The following is a 5,882-nucleotide window of genomic DNA, read 5'->3' on the forward strand; positions in this document are numbered from 1 at the left end:
TTTTTAGGTGGATTAAAAGAGAATGCTGTCACTAATGATTATTATTACTGACAGCTTCAAATTGAACGCTTCTGGGCCACGCCCACGCCCACGCTGAGGCTGCGCGCACGGGGGCTGACTGCTCTGCTATGAGAGCATTAAGTCTAGCGAAGCATTTTTTGAAAGCATTTTCAGGGATGTTGGAGATAATAAAACGAGGTTATTCACTGCAATTCTCTCGAATACCCCACGATTCAGCTACGTGGTTCCCACCTCAGCTAAGAGCAAAAATGCACACGTCCTGCGCTCAGAGGTGATGAATTTGCTGGCGATAGGAGCCGTAGAAACTGTTCCCCCAGCTCAGAGCGAGTCAGGCTTCCACAGCCGCTACTTCCTCATCCCCAAAAAGGATGGTGGCCTCCGGCCCATCCTCGATCTCAGACACCTGAATCATGCCCTCATGAAAAGGTCGTTCAGGATGACTACGCTGAAACAGATCCTTGAGCAGATTCGAGGGTCAATTTTGCCAAGAGCCTGTTGTTCCCCAGCCAGCGAATATCATTCCTGGGAACAATTTTTGACTCAGCCCAAATTAAAGCTGTAGTCACGCCGGAACGGGCTCTGGCCATACTGAGGCTGGCGACCTCCTTTGAGATTGGTACCACTCACCACCTCAAAGCGTTTCAAAGGATGCTGGGCCTCATGGCGGCGGCATCGCCAGCACTACAGTTGGGTCTGCTTCGTATGCGCCCCCTTCAGCGCTGGTTGAAATCACGGGTTCCATGACACCTCCAACTCAGGTTGGGGGGCGCTGTGCGAGGGTATACCAATTTTCGGCAACTGGTCGAAGGCTGAAAAAGGCTTCCACATCAACTGCCTGGAAATGCTAGCAATATGTCGAGCCTGTCAGTTCTTCCTGCCAGTCCTAAAGGGGCACCGTTTGCTACTCCAATCATGTAATCGCCAGGGAGGCCTCTCCTCAAAGCGTCTCTTCACTCTGGTAGAGCGCTTCTTAGAATGGGCTCAACCCAACCTGCACTCGCTGAGAGCAGCGCATATACCGGGCAAATTGAACCAAGGAGCGGATATGCTATCAAGGAGCAATGTCCCCTCAGGGGAGTGGACGCTCCATCCGCAGATGGTTCAGAGGATCTGGGAGATATTCGGTGAGGCCGAGGTGGACCTCTTCGCCTCAAGAAGACTACTCTCACTGCCCAATTTATTTCTCAAAGACCAGGGACACGTTGGCCCACGATTGGCCCAACCACCTTCTTTATGCTTTTCCCCCGATCGCTCTGATCCCACAGGTAATCAGGCAAGTAAGGGAACAAATACACAAGGTTCTCCTGGTGGCCCCCCTTTGGATGAACCAGCTGTGGCTATCAGAGCTAACTCAGCTATTGATAGCGGCCCCTTGGCCTGTTCCGCTGAGACAGGATCTCCTCTCTCAAGCGAACGGGACAATATCGCATCCTCGGCCCGACCTATGGGCCCTGCACCACTGGCCGCTCGACGGGAGCCTTCGAGCCTCCCAGAGCGAGTCTTCAACACAATTTCGGAGGCTAGAGCCACGTCTACGAGACGCCTCTACGCCTTAAAGTGGTATTTTTTCTCCGCTTGGTGTCTAAACCCTCATACTTCCGATTTGACAGAGGTGTTGTCATTTTTGCAAGAGCTGCTGGATAAGGGACGTTCCCCATCCATGTTCAAAGTCTATGTGGTGGCTATAGCGGCCTCTCATGCCCCTATTGAGGGCCAATCGGTGGGCAGAAACAACACGGTCATCCGCTTCCTAAGGGGTGCCAGGAGGCTGAATCCGCCTTGTCCCCCTACCGTCCCTTCTTGGGATCTGCCCACTGTGCTGAGGGCCCTGAAGGGCCCCGCTTTCGAGCTGCTACAGTCTGCCAACATTCGGTCACTATCGCTGAAGACTGCTCTGCTTCTAGCACTGGCATCAGTAAAGCAAACAGGGGAACTGCAGGCGATCTCTATTAGCCCTGCCTGCCTGGAATTCGGGCCTAATGACACTAAAGTCATCCTGAAACCAAGGCACGGTTATGTACCGTCTCCACTCCGTTCAGAGCACAGATCATTACGCTCTCCGCGCTTCCTCCAACTGAAGAGGACAGAGATCTATCTCTGCTCTGCCCAGTCAGAGCTCTGAGAATCTATATTGAGTGTTCCGCCCCCTATAGGCGGTCGGAACAACTCTTTGTCAGCTTCGGTAACTGCACCAAAGGGCTTCCGGTTCCGGCATCGCCTCATCTTGGGCATGGTCCAGTGGTGTGTCCATTGCAGATATTTGTGAGGCGGCCGGCTGGGCCTCACCGTCCACATTCGCAAGCTTTTATAACCTGGAAGTCCCGGCCTTGCAGGCCAGGGTCGTTTCCACTTGAAGGGACATGCGCTGCGTAAACAGATCTGGCAGAGAGCCCTTGGCCGTATCACGCTCAAGCTCTCTGGCATTAGTTCACCTGTTAGCTCTCGACTCCTGGCTGTCGAAGTTACAGGAGTATTCTGGAACGATTAACCAGGCCAGGTGTGACCTCAGGAAGCTCAGCCCGTCTTAGCCTTGGGTTGTTGTTAACTTCTCTATGGGCATTGGTTGCTTATGGAAGTTTGATACTTTTAGTCGTTCCACTACATTAGCACGGCGTGATTGTACTGTGTTCCCATATGCGTCTAGCAAGACGCAGTACGAGTGTAGTATCTAAAGGGAACGTACTCGGAGATATACGGGATACTGAGATACGGGAACGAAAACTGCGTTGCTAGCCGTGCTATGTAGCTGCACGACTCAGTCATGGCTTCAGTCGAAGTAACCTGAGAATCCTGTGGCGAACGCCCGCTTATATAGCCAGATGCCCCGCCCATTCTGGCGGGCTTTGGCAGGCTTGGTGGGCTTCATCGCCATAGGCTCATGCAGCTCCGCTGCCTAGCCATTGGTTAGTTTTTTAATACACTGCACGAACCAATGGCCGTGCAGTTTCACTGCGTGAATGAAAAAAAGGCTTCAGTTCAGGAGAAAAAAGGCTTTTTTCCCATATGCGTCTAGCAAGAGGTTACGTTAGTAACCGAATACGTTTTTGCTAGGGAAAAGCAAAATAATCTGCCAATGGGGTAAGGAAAATAATCTTATTTCAAACAGAAAACAAGATTATTTTTCTTACCCCATTGGCAGATTATTTTGCTGGTTTCAGGCAAAAACTCACTTAATATGGACATGTTACGATGTAACTTAATCTAAATTAATGTGTTTTATATGTTGCTTGCTATTTTTTTTCTCATCAGAACAGCGAATGGCCTTCATTGGAGAAAGATAACACATTGTACTGTAAAATAGTAATATAAAATAGTTCCTCCATCTACCAGTGGGGGCTAACAGCGGAAACTAAACATCTAAACCATGACCTTGTTAATTGCCATGTTTTAAAAAAAAAAGACTGTATTTGTTCAGATTACATTTCAGTCAGATGGTCTCTTCGGTGGTTCTTGGCCAGAATAAGCTGCAAATGGGGACTAGAAAGTTTGTGAAATGCAATCAAAAGCCTGAAAGAAAAAATGACATGATGAAACTGGAATGTCCCTGTTCTAATCCACAAGCCAGTCAGACTGTCAAGTCTGTTGGCGTGTGTGGTGTAGGTGTATTTAATCTGATTCAAGTTCGTTTTGACATTCACAAAAAATAAGATTCCTGTAAAGTACCGAGAGGACTGTAAACTTTGAAAACAAAAAGACTAAATTAATTTCCTTCAAGGCCATGCTTTTCTCCCCCACAATGTCAGTCATTAGGTGCTAAGAATGCATAAATTATTCATGACACTGCGGTATCCTTACACATGTTGTAGGGACAAATGGAGTGTTAAAAAATAGCCTTAAGCCCAGTTAGAGAGTTTCTGTGCTTGTCGAGAACAGCCCTCTGTTCTGAGCAGCCTTCCATCAAGCTCCTGAGAGACAGCGTAGGTTATTGATTTTACAGGAAATGCTCGACAGGGATTCTAGGACTGGCATGGAGGAGATCGAAAAGAGTCCTCTTGCTCCACACCTACATTGCAGCATCATGCTTCACTTTCCTGTCAGGTTGAGATATACTTGAGTGCGGTGGAGGATGCCAGAATAGAGCCAAAGGTCTTTCACATCTGACGTCTGAGTCTCTGTTTCTCTTCTGGCACTTGTTCATCCCATTTTACAGAATAATGTGTTAAATGCACTTTGTATTCCCCAGGGCCTCATTTACAGAATTCTCTCTTTAAAATCTAAGTGTTTAATCATTCTATTGTCCTGATTATGGCCTTAATGCAGCCATTTGCACTCACTGAGCACGGCAAAGCACCACAGGAGAGCATAACTGTAGTATCAATTGTGGGAAAGAGTCAAACTCAGAAGGTTAGTATGCATGCTCTCGGTCATCATCTGAAAGCTGAATAAATAAGATTTCCATTGATGTATGGTTTGTTAGGATAGGACAATATTTGACCGAGATATAACTATTTGAAAATCTGGAATCTGAGGGTGCAAAAAAAAATCTACATTTTGAGAAAATCGCCTTTAAATTTTTCCAAACAAAGTTCTTAGCAATGCATATTACTAATCAAAAATAACGTTTTGATATATTTACAGTAGGAAATTTACAAAATATCTTCATGGAACATGATCTTTACTTAATATCCTAATGATTTTTGGCATAAAAGAAAAATCAATAATTTTGACCCATGCAATGTATTTTTGGCTATTGCTACAAATATACACCAGCGACTTAAGACTGGTTTTGTGGTCCAGGGTCACATTTAGGCCCAATCCCAATTCTACCCCTTAGCCCTTCCCCTTTCACGTGAAGGGGTAGCGGTGTCTCAATTCTCTTTTGGTTGGAGGGGTAGGGGTAGGGGAAGGGCCAGACAGCCCTTCAAACGAAGATTTTTCGGGACCACACTTCAAACGAAGGGGTATGAATTATCTCAGCGTAAACTGGCTTCAGGGGCAACATGGCTGCCCGAGCGAACAAAAACACACATAAATGTAAGCATTTTTGGCATTAATAAAGATTTTAATGAAAAGTAATCATTTGTTTTATGTTACATTAAATTGTGAGTTCATATTTACGGTTATGTTACTCAAAGAAATGTTTGCAAAAAATCACTATATTTGCTAACTAACGTCATATCATTATAGACTGCACGATAGTGCCACAACACATTTTCATGTCTGATCAGGGCAATAACCACCATAGACAATGAGGGGGGCTAGTCCCCCCAATAATTAGAAACCGCTAAACCGTTTTCTCAAATATTGCCAATTCAAGAGAGAGAGAGACAGAGAGAGAGAGAGAGAGAGAGAGAGAGAAACACCAGTAGCAGCTAGACGACGTATGATGACGTGCGACGGCATAGTAGTGGTGTCCCAATTCTTAGGGGAATATTTTCACCCCTACCCCTTGACACTCTGTTTAGGCGGAGGGGTAGGGGAAGGGCCAGGAGTATAAAATAGAATTGGGATTGGGCCTTACTCTTCTAATTTACATCTCTGTTAAAGAGAAAACCACGTCGGTTTATTTACACTTTCATGACTTTAATCTACTAGTCATGAGCAAACATTTTGCTGGTTGCTTTGTTTATATTTCTTTTTGCATTGTACTGGGTATTGGTAAGATGTGTTATTAGTAGCAGTCAAATGTCTTTTTGATTTGACAAGGAATTGGTTTTCTTGCATGTAAAAATGAACATTTTAGAGGAAAATCAGAGGGAAATATGTGTAGATTGCATCATGTCATTAGTAATCTGCAACTTTTAATGCTAGAATGATTTTTAAAATATTTTCATTAAGCAGATGCTTTCATCTAGGGCTGCATGATTAATCAAAACAAAATGGCAATTGTGATATGGCTTAAAGTGATTATCGAATCTGCA

The sequence above is a fragment of the Sinocyclocheilus anshuiensis genome, unplaced genomic scaffold (genome assembly GCF_001515605.1).
Source record: "Sinocyclocheilus anshuiensis isolate Anshui unplaced genomic scaffold, SAMN03320099.WGS_v1.1 scaffold1979, whole genome shotgun sequence".
Taxonomy (NCBI): Eukaryota; Metazoa; Chordata; class Actinopteri; order Cypriniformes; family Cyprinidae; genus Sinocyclocheilus; species Sinocyclocheilus anshuiensis.